Genomic DNA, 18,626 nt, shown 5'->3' with positions numbered 1-18,626 from the left:
GGGATCTTAGATCCCGCACATGATTAAACTGCGGCAAATAAATATCCTATGAGATACAAAAACTTACCGGATTGGCATGGTGCTTTGCGCTGAGCCTGCGGTCCTCGGTAAGGGGAGGAGGTACCTCGGCGCCCTTTAACAGCACCCTCCAGGCGTCCTTGTGCGTCGTGTCGAAGAGCTCCCACAACGTCTGGTGCTTGGCCGGGTCGAACTCCCACAAATTGAATGCCCGTCGTTGACACGGGAGAATCCGGCGGAAGAGAATGACCCAGACCACGTTGACGAGCTTGATTTTCTTGCTCATCATGTTCCTAATGCAGGTCTGGAGTCCGGTCAGCTCTACCGGGGAACCCTAGGACAGGCCCTTCTCTTTGCAGGAAGTGAGCCGCGTGGGGATTTCAGATCGAAATTTGGGGGCCGCCACCCAGTTGGTGTCGCGCGGCTCAGTGATGTAGAACCACCCCGATTGCCACCGCTTTATGATCTCCACATAGGAGCCTTGGAGCCAGGTGACGTTAGGTGTTTTGCGCACCATGGCGCCTCCGTACTCCGCTTGTTGGCCGACCACCACCTTCATTGAAGGTCTTCAGCCACAGGCTGAAGTGGGGCCTGATGCGGAGGAAAGCCTCGCACACGATGATAAACGCCGAAATGTTGAGGATGAAATTGGGGGCTAGATCATGAAAATCCAGCCCATAGTAGAACATGATCCCGCGGACAAACGGGTGAAGGGGAAATCCCAGTCCGCGGACAAAGTGGGTAAGGAAAACTTCCCTCTCATGGGGTGCGGGCGTAGGGATGACCTGCCCCGCATCTGGCAGCCGGTGCGCGATGTCTGCGGCCAGATATCCGGCTTCCCGTAGCTTGGCGATGTGCTCCTCCGAGACGGAGGAGACCATCCACTTGCCTCCCGCTCCGGACATGCTTGGAGTGGTTTGAGAAGAAAAACACGAACTTGGGCGCTGGAGCTCGAGTGCGCGAGAATGGATAAGCAAGGATGAAGAAGGCGTGGGAAAAAGGGTGAATCTTTGTCCCTTTATAAGGGCGGAGGAGGCGATGCGCCTCCCCACTTACCTGGTAAAATCACTTATTCCCCGAACGCCGTAATTGATGGCACGGTTGGGTCACCCATACCCGTATTGATGAGAATCCCGTGATAAGGGGACACGATCTTTGCTTCGACGAGACGTGTCAAGAAAACCGCCTCGCGATATGTGAAGTGTTGGTCAAGAAAAACTGTTTGAATAATAACCGGGCCATGGCATGATGTCATGTTGCAAAACGTGTCAGCAGATTAGATTTGTGGAAATATTATTCTCTCTATGGTGGTATGTGAAATTTGTTTTGCAGAGCCGGACACTATCCTTGTGTTCAAAATATTCCATGGAGTATTTGGAGCAAGAACCCGCCTTGCAATGTCGAAGACAAATCTATGCGTCGGACTCATCGTCAGTGAAGCCTGGTTCAGGGGCTACTAAGGGAGTCCTGGATTAGGGGGTCTCCGGACAGCCGGATTATATCCTTTGGCCGGACTGTTGGACTATGAAGATACAAGATTGAAGACTTCGTCCCGTGTTCGAATGGGACTTTCCTTGGCGTGGAAGGCAATCTTGGCAATACGGATATATAGATCTCCTCCCTTGTAACTGACTTTGTGTAACCCTAGCCCCCTCCGGTGTCTATATAAACCAGAGGGTTCAGTCCGTAGGACAACAAAAAATCATACCATAGGCTAGCTTCTAGGGTTTAGCCTCTTTGATCTGGTGGTAGATCAAGTCTTGTAATACTCATATCATCAAGATCAATCAAGCAGGACGTAGGGTATTACCTCCATCGAGAGGGCCCGAACCTGGGTAAACATTGTGTCCCATGCTGTCGGTGTCAAAACCGGCGGATCTCGGGTAGGGGGTCCCGAACTGTGCGTCTAAGGCGGATGGTAATAGGAGGCAGGGGATACGATGTTTTACCCAGGTTCGGGCCCTCTTGATGGAGGTAAAACCCTGCGTCCTGCTTGATTATTCTTGATAATATGAGTAGTACAATAGTTGATCTACCACGAGATCGGAGAGGCTAAACTCTAGAAGCTAGCCTATGGTATGATTGTATGTTGTCCTACGGACTAAAACCCTCCGGTTTATATAGACATCGGAGGAGGCTAGGGTTACACAAGGTCGGTTACAAAGCAGGAGATATATATATCTGTATTGCCTAGCTTGCCTTCCACGCCAAGTAGAGTCCCATCCGGACACGGGACCAAGTCTTCAATCTTGTATCTTCATAGTCCAACAGTCCGGCCAAAGAATATAATCCGGCTGTCCGGATACCCCATAATCCAGGACTCCCTCAGTAGCCCCTGAACCAGTCTTCAATGACGATGAGTCCGACGCGCAGTGTTGTCTTCGGCATTGCAAGGCGGGTTCCTCCTCCGAATACACCACGGAAGAGTTTGAATACAAGGATAGTGTCCAACCCTGCAAAATAAGTTCCACATACCATCGTAGTGAGAATAATATTACCATAAATCTAATCTGCTGACACGTTTTGGCAGGATGACATCACGCCACAGCCCGGTAATTATTTGAGCCGTTTTTCTTTAACCAGCCCCCGCACATAACGCGAGGCGGTTTCTTGACACGTCTTGTCAAAGCAGAGATCGTGTTTCCCTTATTACGGGATTCTCATCAATACGGACGTGGGTAACCCAACCGCGCCATCAATTACAGCGCTTGGGGGATAAGCGAGTTTTACCAGGCTAGTGGGGGCGCATAGTTTAGACCGCCCTTATAAAGGGATAAGATCCCACCTTTTTCTACCCACGCCTTCTTCCTCCTTGCTCATCCATTCTCGCGCACTCGAGCTCCAGCGCCCAAGTCTGCATCTTTCTCCTCAACTCTCTCCAAACATGTCCGGAGCGGGAGGCAAGTGGATGGCCTCCTCCGTCACGGAGGGACACATCAAAAAACTGCGTGGAGCTGGATACTTAGCCGCGGATATCGCGCACTGGCTGCCAGCCGCGGGGCGGATCGTCCCTACCCCGGGACCTCACGAAAGGGTGGTTTTCCTCCCCCACTTCGTCTGCGGACTGGGGTTTCCCCTCCATCCATTCGTCCGCAGCCTCATGTTCTCATACGGGCTAGACTTTCATGATCTGGCCCCAAATTTCATCCTCAACATCTCGGCGTTTATCGTTGTGGGCGAGGCTTTCCTCCGCATCCGGCCCCACTTCGGCCTATGCCTAAAGACCTTCAATATCAAGCCGAAGGGAGTAGGCGGCCAACAAGCGGAATGCGACGGAGCCATGGTGGGCAAAATGCCCAATGTTACATGGCTCGAGGGCTCCTTCGTGGAGACCGTAAAGGGGTGGAAATCGGGGTGGTTCTACATCACCGAGCCGCGTGACACCAACTGGGTGGCAGCCCCCGAGTTTCGATCCAGAGTCCCCACGTGGCTCACTTCCTGGAAGGAGAAGGGCCTGTCTTGGGGCTCTTCGGTGCAGCTGGACGGACTCCAGAAATGTATCCGGAACATGACAAGCAAGAAACTTAAGCTTGTCAACATAGTCCAGGTCATGCTCTTCCGCCGGATCCTCCCGTGTCAACAACGGGATTTCAACTTATGGGAGTTCGACCCGGCCCAGCACCAGACTCTAAGCGAGCTCTTCGACACGACGCATAAATATGTATGGAGGGTGCTGTTCAAGGGCGCCGAGGTCCCTCCTTCTCTTACCGAGGACCATGGGCTAAGCGCGTTGCGCCCTGCGAATTCGGTAAGTTCTGTACATCGGGTAGGATATTTATTTCCCATAGCTTAACCATGCGTGGGGCCTGAGCTCCCATGCCTTTGACAGGACTGGGTGGAGACATCGGAGCAGATTAACTGTCCGGCTCCTCTGCCCGAAGACACTACGGAAGCTCTCCTGATGGAGATGCGGACTCCGGCTCCTTATGAGGTGCCGGAGAAGACCAAGAAGAAGGCCAAGGGAACCTGAAAGAGTTCCCGGCGCTAGTTGGTATCGGACTCATCATCCAATAACACCGAGACACCCTCCTCCCGTGAAAACGAGGAGAAGGAAGATGAAGATTCTCCCCCTCCAGCCGGGGGAGACAAGAAAAGGAAGGCCGCCCCAACCGGGGAGGCCGAAAGGTCCAAGAAGGGAAGGTCTCTCCTTTCGGACTACTCCACCACCACCGCCGACGGCGAAGACGAGTGGCTGCTCAGGGCCAAGCCCCAGGCGAAGTCGTAAGTATTCGGATACCAGAGTAACTCATAGCATACCTTTGTCGCACTGCTTCTCCTAACGTCGAATATGACTATCTAGTCCGTCCCAAGCCCGTATCGATGTATCATCGTCGGACGGTTCCTTGGACTCGTCGGACATGAATAGTGATACACTTCCAACCGCCTCCTCTCCTTGCCCTGCGGACAATGCCGAGGTATTGTCTCAAGGGGCACCGAACCGGGGGGAGACAGTCCCGGAGGCGCCTCAAGGCGACCTTCCAGACTCCAGGAGCAAAGGGAGCAAGGCTCCCGGGGGCTCCAAGTTCGGCTCTCAGCCGAACACTGCGCCGGAACCTCCAGTGGTTCCAGACTCGGGCAGGTGGCCCCCTTCCAAAAGGGGCAAGACGCCCGTGCCGGTGACCTCTGTCCATCCAGAGGCACCGGACAGCCTGCTGGGAGCACTTCGCAGCGCTTCCATCGATGAAGAGCACCACACTATTATGAGTGCGGTGATCAAGAAGGTTCAGTCCGCCAAGAGCGGACTGACTGAAGCGTGTGCCAGCCTTCTAACAGGCTTTGAGGTAAGTATTTAAAATATAGGAAAAATATTACTGCATAGACAGTAGCCCCTGATGCTCTGTTTGGTGTTCACAAAGAAAAGCCGAATAGAGGATCAAATAATATCTGCAGGAGTCTAATATAAGTATGTCTGTATGCGTATGCAGGCTTCGCTGCTGACCTCTGCCGCACTGACTGCGGGAGGTCGCCGCATTGAAGCAGGACCTCGAGGGGTCCGAGAAAGAGCTCAGCCTTGCCAAGAGGCAGCTCGAGGAGAACAAAGGTAAGTAATACCTTGTTTATATATAAAAGAAAATGTGGTTGCGAAATGGCAGGATCATCATGAATGTGCCAGGGGCCACGACCGAAGTGGCGACCCTAAAGCAACCGCTGTCCAAGGCCGAAAACAAAGCGGCCAAGGAGCGCACCGAGCGGGAAAAGCAAGAGGCACGGGTGGGCGAGGTGCGGCAAGAGCTCCAGGCTCTTGTGAAGAAGCACGAGGCTTTGGAGCTTGACTCGAAGACGCGAGAGTCCGACCTTGACGCGGCCCTCGAGAGCACAAAGAATGCCAAGGCTGAAGCCCAAAAGGCCCTCCAGGAGATTGAGGCGATGAGGAAGATAGCGGTGGTTAAGGCATTCAATATGCAAAGCAAGCATGTGAAAGTAAATTACTTGTTACTTACCCGAGTCCGGAGCTCTCCAAGAGCATTCGTAGATTTGCCCCGCAGCGTGTCGGATGCCGCGAAATATTACCAGGCGGAGGAGGGAAGCTCGACGTAGAAGTTGTTCTGGTCTCAGTATACTGGGACCGAACACCCAATGCCTATGAGCGACCGCTGAAGCAACTAGTCGAGCTGCACAAGGCGGCCGAACAGGCCATGAAGGGCTTTATAGTCCGGATGTGGCCTGGCGACTCCCTTCCCAACAGCTACTTCAGCCTGGTGAGGCAGCTTGTGGATGCCTGCCCACGGCTGGAAGTCATCAAGCGGTCCGTCTGTATCGAAGGTGCCCGCCGGGCTTTTGCCCATGCAAAGGTGCACTGGGCCAAGATGGATGCTGAGAAGCTGGTGAAGGAGGGGCCGCCGCAGGGCAAGGAGCATCGCCACCCTGAGATATATTATGAGGGTGTCCTGAAGGGTGCCCGTCTTGTGGCGGACGAGTGTGCGAAGGATGTAATTTTTGAATAAACTTGCTCGTGTGATCCTGTATTATGAAAACTTGTTCATATGCGCTATGCAACGCTTGTTTGAATTTAAAATATTACCTTCTGTGCGGCTGTTTATCAAATCTGAGAGATGGCCAGTCGTCGGCTTCTGCCCCCATTCCACGAGTGCTGGGGTGTTGGGGACAAATCTGAGCACTCTTTTTCCCATTGTTGGGTCCTTCGAGGGAGGTTCTCAGCACAACGAACAAGGCAATCAGACTATAATGCTTTATCACTCTCACTTAGCCATAGAATTCTATAATTTTAAATTTTGGCGAAGCCCCTAGTATTCGGAAGGCCGAATTCGGGGCGCTATACACGCCTTAAGCCGGACAAAGCCGACTCCTCGCTCTAAGCGGCATAAGTCTTTAGGGACTCGAGACCTCTCGAACAGCGACCAGCTCTCGCCTTATCATGATAGTCAGTTTTACCTTTCTCTACTGAGGTGCTTAGCCCAGCTGAACCGGGGCAGAATCGTAGTAGTTCTCCCAGTGCTACCTTAGTCGATATAGCGAAACATAAGGTACCAAAACATGGTAGCTGGGCAAACCCAACTATTGACCCAAGACATGATTCGGAGCTGATGCATATAATGCTATAAGTTCGGGGTGCCGCACTGTCGAAAGTGTTCGGATTTCTCACAACGTATTGTGGGGTATGCTTAAGCCCCTTGCGTATTGGCCGTACCAGAGTGTACGGGTGCTGGATGTCATGAATGAACATATATATATATAAGAAGAATAGAGATTGCGATAATAGTCTAGTACTATGCATTGTTTATTCAAAAAGGTGCGTCGAAGCAGAATGATACAAGTAGTGCGATAAGCAAAAAGTAGGACTATTTAACATGTCCCCTCCAAGGGCAAGCTGAGGTATGGTATTTAAAGCAGGTATTTCACTCGTTATCAGAGACCACCTGGGAATTCCTTGATATGACGTAGCTTTCTGCCTCCTTGGTTGTTGTATCATATGTTCGGCAATCGTACTACCGGACGGGGCTTCCAGAGATTATAGTCCTGAAAGAAAGAAAAATAACAAAGCGGGAAGCCCCTAGTGCAGTTGAGCCACGTCTTGGGGCGTGCCGTAGTCGTGCCCCCCTCCCCACCTATGCCCATGGTATTTTCGATGCGTAATTATGTACGCGTGGTACGGATTTCGCCGTTTGGCTGGGACCGGGGTGGGGGCCGCATTGCTATGCAAGCTCGGAACATGCCAGGCGGTCTTGTTGCCGATTACTTCGGGCGCGCTTGAAGGTGTCCGGGTCCTTAATCGCCGAACTAGTGGATTGCCTTAAGAGGCTGCTTTGCGCTTCTACTGCGAGGGCCGCAGTGTGCTCCTCCGTGCGGAGAGAGCACTCTGTGTTTCCATTAACTGTGATGACCCCCCATGGTCCTGGCATCTTGAGCTTGAGGTATGCATAATGCGGTACCGCATTGAATCTCGCAAATGCGGTTCGCCCAAGCAGTGCATGATAGCCACTGCGGAACGGGACTATATCGAAGATTAACTCCTCGCTTCGGAAGTTATCCGAGGATCCGAAGACCACTTCCAATGTGACTGAGCCTGTGCAATGGGCCTCTACACCTGGTATGACGCCTTTGAAGGTCGTTTTTGTGGGTTTGATCCTTGAGGGTTCTATACCCATTTTGCGCACTATGTCCTGATAAAGCAGGTTCAGGCTGCTGCCACCATCCATAAGGACTCGAGTGAGGTGAAATCCTTCAATGATTGGGTCTAGGACCAGTGCGGTGAATCCGCCGTGACGGATACTAGTGGGATGGTCCCTGCGATCGAAGGTGATCGGACAGGAAGACCATGGGTTGAACTTTGGGGCGACTGGCTCCAACGCATATATGTCCCTTAGCGCATGCTTCCGCTCCCTCTTGGGGATGTGGGTTGCGTATATCATGTTCACCGTCTGCACTTGTGGGGGAACATCTTCTGTCCTCCGGTGTTCGTCTGCCGGGGCTCCTCCTCATCATCGCTATGTGACCCCTTATCTTTGTTTTCGGCATTTAACTTGCCGGCCTGCTTGAATACCCAACAATCCTTGTTGGTGTGGTTGGCTGGCTTATCGGGTGTGCCATGTATTTGGCACGAGCGATCGAGTATTCGGTCCAAACTGGACGGGACCGGAGTGCTTCTTTCGAATGGCTTTTTCCACTGACCGGGTTTAGAGCCTTTGAATCCGGCATTGATTACCGTATCCTCGGTATTGTCATTGTTGATGCGGCGCTTGTGTTTGTTGCGACGTGAACTGCCAGTGCCATCTTTGGTATCCGAAGTACCATGGTTCTTTGATATGTTATTGCTGCGAGCCAGCCAGCTGTCTTCTCCCATGCAAAAGCGGGTCATGAGTGTCGTGAGGGCTGCCATGGATTTCGGCTTTTCCTGGCCAGGGTGCGGGGGGAGCCACTCGTCACGGATGTTGTGCTTAAAATCTGCTAGGGCCTCTGCATCCGGATAGTCGACGATTTGATTTTTCTTTGTCAGGAACCGTGTCCAGAATTGCCTGGACAATTCCTCTGGTTGCTGAATTATGTGGCTCAAGTCATCGGCATCTGGTGGTCGCACGTAAGTGCCCTGGAAGTTATCGAGGAATGCAGCTTCCAGATCTTCCCAACAGCCAATGGACTCTGCTGGCAGGCTGTTGAGACAATGCCGAGCTGGTCCTTTGAGTTTGAGTGGGAGGTATTTGATGGCGTGTAGATCATCAGTGCGGGCCGTGTGGATGTGCAAGAGGAAGTCCTCGATCCATACCGCAGGATCTGTTGTGCCGTTGTATGATTCGATATTTACGGGTTTGAAACCCTCTGGGATTTGGTGATCCATTACTTCGTCTGTGAAGCATAGGGGGTGTGCGGCGCCTCTGTACTGGGCTATATCACGACGCAGCTCAAATGAGTCTTGTCCGCTGTGTTCGGCCCGGCCGGATTTACTTTTACTGTATCCGGCGTGACGGTTATCGTCTCGCATAGTGGCGTGCCCTCGTGATCCGTAGATCGATCTTGCGTGTTTTGCTTTGTCCTCCAATACGTCTCGCAGGTCTGGCGTATTTCCCCATGCCTTGACATTTTTATTTGAGTGGCGTCGGGGTGCGGGCTGAGCTTTTGGATGAAATGCCTCTCTGTCGCGGCCACGAGGTGGCCGTTCAGCCGTGTCATACGCTGGAGATGTAGGTTTTGGTGCTTCCTCCTCCAGTCGGGGTAGTAACCTGCGCTTTGGGTAACTCTTGGAGGGGCGTTCGAGTTTATATTCCTCGGCCGCAAGGACTTCAGTCCATCTGTCAGCTAGCAAATCTTGATCAGCTTGAAGCTGCTGTTGCTTTTTCTTAAGGCTATTTGTCGTGGCTATAAGCCGGCGCTTGAAGCGCTCTTATTCGACGGGATCCTCAGGAACGACGAATTCGTCATCGTCGAGGCTTGCCTCGTCTTCGGAGGGAGGCATGTAATTACCATCCTCCGCCTCTCCATCTGCCGCTCTCTCGGGAGGGCTGCCTTCACCATCCTCCTGCCCTAAATCTTGTTGGAGGGGATTGTTGTCGTCTTCGGCACTGTCCGGAGTGCTATTATCTCTTGTGCCGGTGTCACTGCTTTTGCTTTGGCGAGACTTAGAGTGGCGCCGCTGACGTCGGCGCTTGGGTTGCTTCTTGGAGGGGTCATCCTCCGTTGTCCTGTCGCCATTGCCTTCTTTGGGTGTGTCCACCATATATATGTCATATGACGAGGTGGCTGTTTAGTGCCTTGTGGGCAGTGGTCCTTGTTCACCTCCTGTATCGTCGTCCATGCCGTCGATGTCTTCGGAGTCGAAGTCGAGCATGTCGGTCAAATCGTTGATAGTGGCTACTAAGTGGGTGGTGGGTGGGCGGCGAATTTCTTCGTCATCCGCATCCCAATCCTGCCGGACATAGTTTGGCCAGGACTCTCCTGACAAGGAGAGAGACCTTAATGAGTTCAGTATGTCACCGAAGGGTGAGTGCTGAAAGATATCCGCGGAGGTAAACTCCATGATCGGCGCCCACTCAGATTCGATAGGCACGGGCACAGGCGGTTCGGAGTCCGTGGCCGGGGAAGGATCCGACAGCTTGGCATCACGACTCTCGTGAAGGGTAAGGTCGATACTCGGCTCGATCGCCGCTGAGGATACGGCCTCCGTGGCGGGGTCTATCCACCCGTCCATGGATGGCGCGACTGGCTCCGAATTGAGGGTCGGAGCGATTGCCGGCGCGATCTCCTGAACACTGTCCGATGGCAGAGCTAAATCATGCTCATCGTGACTGTGTGGCACACTAGGCAGGGGCTCGAATCCGTCGAAGATCAAGTCTCCACGGATATCGTGCGTGTAGTTTAAGCTTCCAAACCTGACCTAGTGGCCAGGGGCGTAACTCTCGATCTACTCCAGATGGCCAAGCGACGATCTGCTCCAGATGGCCAAGCGAGTTGGCCCGCAGTGTGAAGCCGCTGAATACAAAGATCTGTCCGGGGAGAAAAGTCTCACCCTATACTGCATCACTATCGATGATTGAAGGAGCCATCAAGCCTAATGACGATGACACAGAGGAACTCTCAATGAAAGCACCAATGTCGGTGTCAAAACCGGCGAATCTCGGGTAGGGGGTCCCGAACTATGCGTCCAAAGCGGATGGTAACAGGAGGCAGGGGACACGATGTTTTACCCAGGTTCGGGCCCTCTTGATGGAGATAAAACCTTATGTCCTGCCGGATTATTCTTGATAATATGAGTAGTACAAGAGTTGATCTACCACGAGATCGGAGAGGCTAAACCCTAGAAGCTAGCCTATGGTATGATTGTATGTTGTCCTATGGACTAAAACCCTCCGGTTTATATAGACACCGGAGGGGGCTAGGGTTACACAAGGTCGGTTATAAAGGAGGAGATATACATATCCGTATTGCCTAGCTTGCCTTCCACGCCAAGTAGGGTCCCATCCGGACACGGGACGAAGTCTTTAATCTTCTATCTTCATAGTCCAACAGTCCGGCCAAAGGATATAATCCGGCTGTCCGGATACCCCATAATCCAGGACTCCCTCACCTGCCTCATGTTACCATCCGCCTTAGACGCACAGTTCGGGACCCCCTACCCGAGATCCGCCAGTTTTGACACCGACACCTACCGTCCCTTGTTGTCCCACCCGGTTCATCGATTTGATAAATCATTTCTTTTTCATTATACATGACCACTTGTTGTTTGGCAGACTTGCGCGCTTGATGGAACAACCAATCCTGAACCTTGAATGGATAGTCCATCTTTTCGCTAATCCACATGGTCGTGCTTTCAGAATGCTTTAGGAAGTACTCGTTGAGCTTGATGAAAATGTACTTAAGTATTGCGGTCACCGGTAAGGAACGGACACCATTCAACACATTATTGAAGCATTCCACCATGTTGCTTGTCATGTGCCCATATCGCATACCTCCTTCATCGTAAGCGTGTGACCACTTTTCTTTATCCGGCTCATGCCTAAGCAAGAATTCTTTCCCCCTTTGTTCTTCTCCAAAGCCTTGAGGAGTTTATCATATCGGCTTTTGAATGTGTCGATGTTGAATGCAACGCAAACAAGGGTAAGGTCTTTGCAAAACTCCTTGCTCTTGCATGCCCGATAAAAGTTTGCAACAAAGTGTCTCATGCACCAACGGTGTTGAAGCTTTGGAAGACCGGGAATATCAATGTATATTGCTTTGAGAATCCCATGATGGCGATCCGATATAATGCATACCTCTCGCTTGCCTATCACCTTGGTTCTCACATGCCCCATGAACCACTCCCAATTATCATCGTGCTCCGAAGGCACCAAGGCAAATGCCACCGGCAACACATTATCATTTGAAGAGTGGGCCATTGCCACCATCAATGTGCCCTTGTATTTGCCAATCAAGAATGTACCATCTATAGACAAGACTGGGCGACAATACGTGAATGCTTTAATGCATTGTCCAAAGCTCCAGAAGGCACGACGAAACACTTCGCTAATTGACTCCACCCAATGGTGCATTCCCGGGTTTCGATGAGCAATGGCTGCCAACATCTTGGGAAGAATGTTATATGCAGCCTCATAATCACCATGCAACATCCTAATAGTGTTTGCCTTCGCCATCCATGCCTTCCCATACTTGACCGAGTATCCGAAAAGTTCCTCAATTGAAGACATGAGAAACATGACCTTCACAGTTGGATTATGTGCTATTTGATGCAACAATTTGTATCCTAGATACTCATACGTGAGTTGACGGTGTCCTTTGCTTCGGTCGGCCTTGTCCGGGGGTACGCACGTGTGAGTGCCAACATGTCTCTTCAACACCCATTGCCCGGTTTCTTTGATTTTTCTACCGTAGACCATCCATTTGCAACCTTCTTGGTCACATTTGACTGTGTACTGAAGTTTTTGATTTGAATGACCAACAACAAACGGCCTATGGTTCCTAATGGCATAGTCACACAACCATATCTTGAACTCTACCAAAGAACCAAACTTGATGCCTTTCTTCAAATGAGCATTCTCATCCTCATTTTTTTGGTCGAGGGTCACTGAATTTGGGGCACGGCGTTGGCTCAGACAACCAGAATCTCAGCCCACCGTCAACGACAGCATTGTCCGCAAGACTCACATCCCTAAACAACGGCGGTCCTCTCTCCTTGCCGGTCACCTTCTTGTAGATTTCATTTTCTTGCGCAGTCAACCCATCCTCATCCAATTCTTCCTCCGGACCCTCGGCATCCGAGTTATACCCACACATATGGTTATAAGGGAGGGTACGGTCCATGTCTTGTTGCCACACAATGACATCCAAGTTACCAATTGGATTGTAATGGATCTCTTCATTGTCCGAGTAAGCATCCTCTTAAGCAACAATAGCATCATCATCAACATGACCACTAGCATCTTCTTCAACATAAGGAATATCATCTTCTTCAACATGAGGAATAGCATCATGACGGAGTACTATGGCGCTAGCATTGATATGATCTTCATTGGGTTGGCTACTTGGTGGTTGGCTAGAACAATTGGGGACATACACCTTGGCACTATCATCATGTATGGGGGAGGATGCATTGCGGTTGAGATCAATTTGCAAAGGAGGAGGAGGATCAACCTTTGTGGCAAAGATCTCAAGAGACCTGTCTTGTGATGCGTCTACTTTTTCCTTGTACACATTCCAATGCAATTGGGAGGTGATGGGCATACTCTTTAATCGGGACTTTACTCCCAATCCAACGTCATACCTCCCAATAAGCTTAACCATGGCATTTGAGTCATTCCAATGTAAAACGCTTCTCACTTTAACTACAAGATCATCAAAGCTTGGACTTGTGTCAAAAACCATAGCCTCTTCCCCTTCATCGTCATTTCCAAGCTTAAATGTCGACTTGTCCAAATAATGAACATTTACGAGCTTATGCATCTAAGAAATTGGAAACAATATAATCAATCCATATATGTCCTCCAACCAACACAAATGGACAAATGAACTAAATTTTGCATAAATTGGACAAGTAACTACTATTCATACTAAAGTTAACCTAATCATTAACCCTAACCCTAACCATAACCCCTATAACCCTAACCCCCAACATAACCACCATAACCCTAACCCTAACACTAACACCTAACATAACCATAACCCTAACCATAAATGCATCATAAGTGCACACACAACAACATCAACACCTAGGGTTTGCAATAAATTGACCAAATCAACACAAAACAAAGATCTCAACCAATCAAAAGGAGGGGGAATGGGGGGTACCTTGGGTGATGAAAATGCTCCGGGTCCACCGATGAAATCTCAAGCAAGGGGAGTGGATCTAGGGGGTTTGTGAGGGGGAGAGAGGGGGGAGAGGAGCTGAGCACGAGGAAGAAGATGAGTGGGGAAGAAGAATGGTGGTGGGGCCCACAAACCAGCCCCTCCCCACCTTATCCACCACACAGGACCCTACCGCCAGAGGGTCTGGCGGTAGGCTTCAGTAACCTACCGCCGTACCCGATGGCGGTAGGCCCTTTTCCAAGTCAACGCCTGCCAACGGCCGTCAGTCGCCGTCAAATGACCTGCCACTAGAGGGGGCGGCGGTAGGACGTGCAAACCTACTGCCGGACCCCCTGGCGGTAGGCAAAAGGGTCAGATCCCAAAATATTTTTGAACGGGGTCAAATCCTGATTTCGTTTGCAAAAAGGGTCAAAACATGAAATTTAGCCTTGGATGGATGGGAACCCAGCCTGGCTCGTATACGTTCAGTTGTTGCCGTGCCCAAGGGGTCAACATCCAATAGGTTACGGAGAGGGGATGAGGCATTTTGACTCAGCCCGGCTCCCAGTCTCAGATGAGCCCGGGAGTGAAAAAAATTTCATTAAAACAACTAAATAATTTTTAAAAATCTGATATGTTTTTTCGACAAAGATGGCCGAGTGCGTGATGTCCGTGCCAAATTTTAGAGCATTTGAATATCTAAGACCCTAAACCCTAAACAACTAAATAAATTTTAAAATTTCAAAAAAGATTGGAGAAAGATGACTGAGTGCATGATGTTTGTGCCAAATTTCAGAGCATTTGAATATCTGAGTAGCTCTTAGTAAAAAAAAAACAAATTTAGGTTATGTGAAAAAATCCTTGCCCCCCTTAGCGGGCGACAAGGGAGGCGTCCCCATCTTCGCCGCCTCCAGCCCTTTTCTCGCCCACTCTCTCATTGTCGCTGCCCGGCGCAGAAGCCTAGTGCGGAAGGCGGGGCTTCTCTCCCTTAGTTCGTCCTTTTCTTCACCCCGAGCCGGCCGTATGTCTCCTCCCGTGGCTGGGTTAATCGCTACTGGTTGGGCTCCAATCTCCGCCTACTGGAGGCCCTCCGGCCTGAGGTTTCATGAGTGTGGCCAGGAAGGCTGCAGCCACACCATCCTAGGCCGCCCATTGTTGATCGCCACAAGCTGCCCTTTCCTTCCAGTCATGGTTGGCCGGTGGACGCCGGGGCGGGCTGGTTCTTTCCCATATCTGATCGAGGTTGTGCGGCAGGGCGCGTGTCGCTGCCCTTATGCGGTCGAGGACTGGCTGGGGCACTATTATGGGCTAGTCTATGCTCAGATCCGGCAAGGGTCATGGCCAGGAGTGTCCTAACAGCATGGCCTTCGTTGGTGATAGGTCTTGCAGTGACCACACTGGCATGCAGCGGCAGCTTTGAGGCAGATTGCGATGGCCACCGTAAGATTTTCTTGAGGGTTTCTCCCTTCAGATCTGATGGTTGACTTCGGCGATGAGATGCAAACTATGAACGACGTCTTGACACGGAGGAAAGGTTGTGCAACAGTGGCGGCGCAGGTAGCTGCCGGGATCGCTGAGAAGTGGTGGCGACAACACAATTAATGTCGAGTGATGCTACTCGAGCACCCGATCTCGAGTTCCTGGTGAAAGCCTAGGTCTGACCGGATGGTTATACCTGGCAATGGCGACACTTTTATGTTGTTACCTTGTTGAAGGCATTGCTCACATATTTCCAGACTGGTTCATCTAGGTGAAAACCTAGATTCTACCTTGATGGTTAGATCCGGTGACGGCGCACTTGAGCGCCGCTCCCTCCTGAAGGTGTTGCTGCTGAAGAACATCTCGTCAGCGTACTGTCATGATATGATTGGTGTGAATATGGTCATAATTGTAATTTCCTCATCGCGGGTATGATCGCTTTTGGATTTTTTTCCACATCGATGCATAGCTTCGGCCGTACATGACTTTGCTATTTCTTGGTTTATTTTGTGTGTGTTTATGTTGATGTTGGTTGTATGCATCCTATCTATGCAAAGGTCGGATGTGTGCTTATTGTGTTTGTATCCTCTTGGTGCTCCATTTTGAGCCAATAAAACCCCCCTTTATCAAAAAAAAAAAGTTAACTGTTTGTGCACTGTTTGGCCCTGATTTTTTTTGCTAAGAGTTACTTAGATGTCCAAATGCTTTGAAATTTGGCACGCACCTCACGCACTAAAATATCTTCCATGTAAAAAAACTTGATTTTAAAAAAAATATTTGTTTTGTATTTAGTGTTCATCGGGTGCAGATGAGCCCAGCTCAGAATTGGACATTCGAAGGGGATTACCATGTGTTTGTTTGAGGGATCGAGCTTGACATGCTCACTAAACATGGTTTTATTTACATCTGTATCCTCTTACTCAAATCAATATACCAAATAGGACAAGACACCAGCCTGGGGTACTAAGAAAATTATAACACGCTAATGGATATAAACATCAACCATACAGCTACCACACGAGACACCACCAACGTAGGCTCTTGCTTCGATTCTTGCTATGGAAACTACACCGCTACAGCATGCACATGAGCACGGCCATGTCCAATTGACTGATTTCGCAAAGACTGAAACTAAAGGCATCATGAATTTCTCAAAAACAGAGATCAAACACAATTGAATTTCTCAAAACATACATATTGAAACACCAAAGTTAAAAAGGCTACTCCGGTTTGAATTTCTCAAAAGAACCCGGATCATCAAATTACCCAATAGAATGTCTCAAAATCTTGAGGTGGCCTTGGCTAATAGATTTTGTGAAATCCAAAATCTAAAAGGACCACACGTCAAATCTACACTTGTGCACAACTAGCTAGGATGATCTTGTACTACATCGTGCATTTGGCCATCCCCATGGACGACGCCGCCGGCCGCTGCTCTTTCTTGGCCAGCACAACGTAGAGCGGGCTCGCACGGCACATGTCGACGCCGAAGAGGTGGAAGTGGCGCTCCTTGAAGGCCCAGATCTCGACGACGTCCTTCTCCTCGAAGCAGCACCGGGTGATGAAGTCCAGGTACCCTTCCCCCTTGATGATGTTGCCGTGGCTGCTCTCCCACTGCGTCAGCTGCAGCGCCTTGGTGCCGGCGTGGACGTTGCACACGACGACAGGGAGCCCGCCGTGCTTCTTGCCCTGCCTCTTCTTCCTCTTGATCCGCCCCTGCTGCAGCTCCTCCTCCTCGGTCGGCGGGGGCGGCGGCCTTCTTGGCAGCCTCGGGGCTGCGCTGGCGCCCTCACGCGGTATGCTGGCGGCGTAGAGCTCCTCGGGGGAGAGGATAGGGCGGAGGCTGCGCAGCACGCCCGCAGTCGGGAGCCGGAACCGGTTCTGCTGCGGGTCGAGGTCGGTGGCGGTCAGGACCTTCTCGTCGATGAAGTGCACCGGCAGGTCGAGCCGCAGGTCGAAGTAGGGGCGTATCCACGCTGGCTCGGCTCGGGGAGCGACGGCGGAGAGCGGCACGGCCTTGATGGGCGCGGCGTCGATGGGCGGCGCCAAGAACGGGACAAGAGCGCCGGAGAGGGAGAGGCCGGCCGCGTTGGCCCGTTGCTCCGCGGCGGCGGGGTCGTACACGGCGAGGGTGAGCTCGTGAGGCCTCTTGCGGCCGGCGTAGCCCGGCGCGGCCGCTGCCTCGGCAGGGATGATCATGGAAAGGCTGCGGTGGGCTTGGTCAGGGGACGGCATGGCGGGCCGCTCGATCGACGGTTCTTGGATCTTTGGGCGTACGCGGTTATCCTGGGCAGGCTAGGCTGGTTCGCTAGGGCTGCTGTTGCAATGGGTGGGCAATGCGATGCGATGGCTCATGCCCCGCATTATATAGACGGATGCTCGATTGCTCGCCGGAGCCGGGTCGGCTGCGTGCGGGAGAGGGATGTGGGCTGCGCTCCGGACTCGCTCGCATCCTGGATGGATTGGGCGCATTAAATGTTGCCAATCCGGGTTGCGCTCGTTTCCGTGTCTCCCTCCGGTGTATAGCCAGCCGCCTTGCGAGGTGCTACATCTCACGCGGCAGCGCCCGGCCTCCTTGCGAATCCGAGTAGGACTAGGATCAACGAGGGAAGCTGGTGGGCCACGCTACCCCATCCCTCCATCTCACGGGACGGCGCGCCAGCTCCTTCTGACCAGCACCCGGCGGCGGTACACCCCCTGGCCTCCTCCCGTAAGGCGGTGGATGTGGATCATGGACATCATCAACCACTAGAGGGGAGGACAGGAGATGGTTTATTTAGACGAAAGGCTCAAGAAAAGCGTGACTTTGAATTAACAGAGTCATCGACCGGCAAGGATTACCATTTAGGATTCCAACCACGGAGAAAGATAGTATATATAAAACAAACTAAAAAAGAACAACAAGCATAACTTAGTCCTCTTGCGCGAGCGAATCACCAAATCACCAGGGGCGCCGGCTCAACACAACCATCAAGATCCCTCGCCGAAGGAGGCCCCTGCACCCTCGCCTAGCTCGAAAGGCCCCGTACCATCAATAGATACAAATGTTCACCCTAGAACCTAGATAAATGTCAGTGAAAGGCAACCACATGAAAGGAACCAGACACTCCCAGCATGCCACCGACTACGCATCTAGAGCGGTCCACTGCGAATGCCCATCGACTAGGCACGAAAGAGGAAAAGTTGTCGGAATGGAAAGAAGGGTTGAAGCAAGTGTCCACAGGAAGTGAAGAGATCCGAGGGGGCACTGCCAAGACCAAAAGGAGCTTTGACTCTCATGACACGCCGGTGTGAAACTGCTAAAGGAGGGGAACCCTATCCCCTCATACCCTAGAGAATCCATGAGAAGCGGACATGGCACAAAGCAGCTAAACGAAGAGCACCCATACAACATGGCACCG

The sequence above is a fragment of the Triticum urartu genome, chromosome 3, assembly GCF_003073215.2.
Source record: "Triticum urartu cultivar G1812 chromosome 3, Tu2.1, whole genome shotgun sequence".
Taxonomy (NCBI): Eukaryota; Viridiplantae; Streptophyta; class Magnoliopsida; order Poales; family Poaceae; genus Triticum; species Triticum urartu.
The sequence above is the reverse complement of the archived record's forward strand: the minus strand, read 5'-3'. Positions refer to the sequence as shown.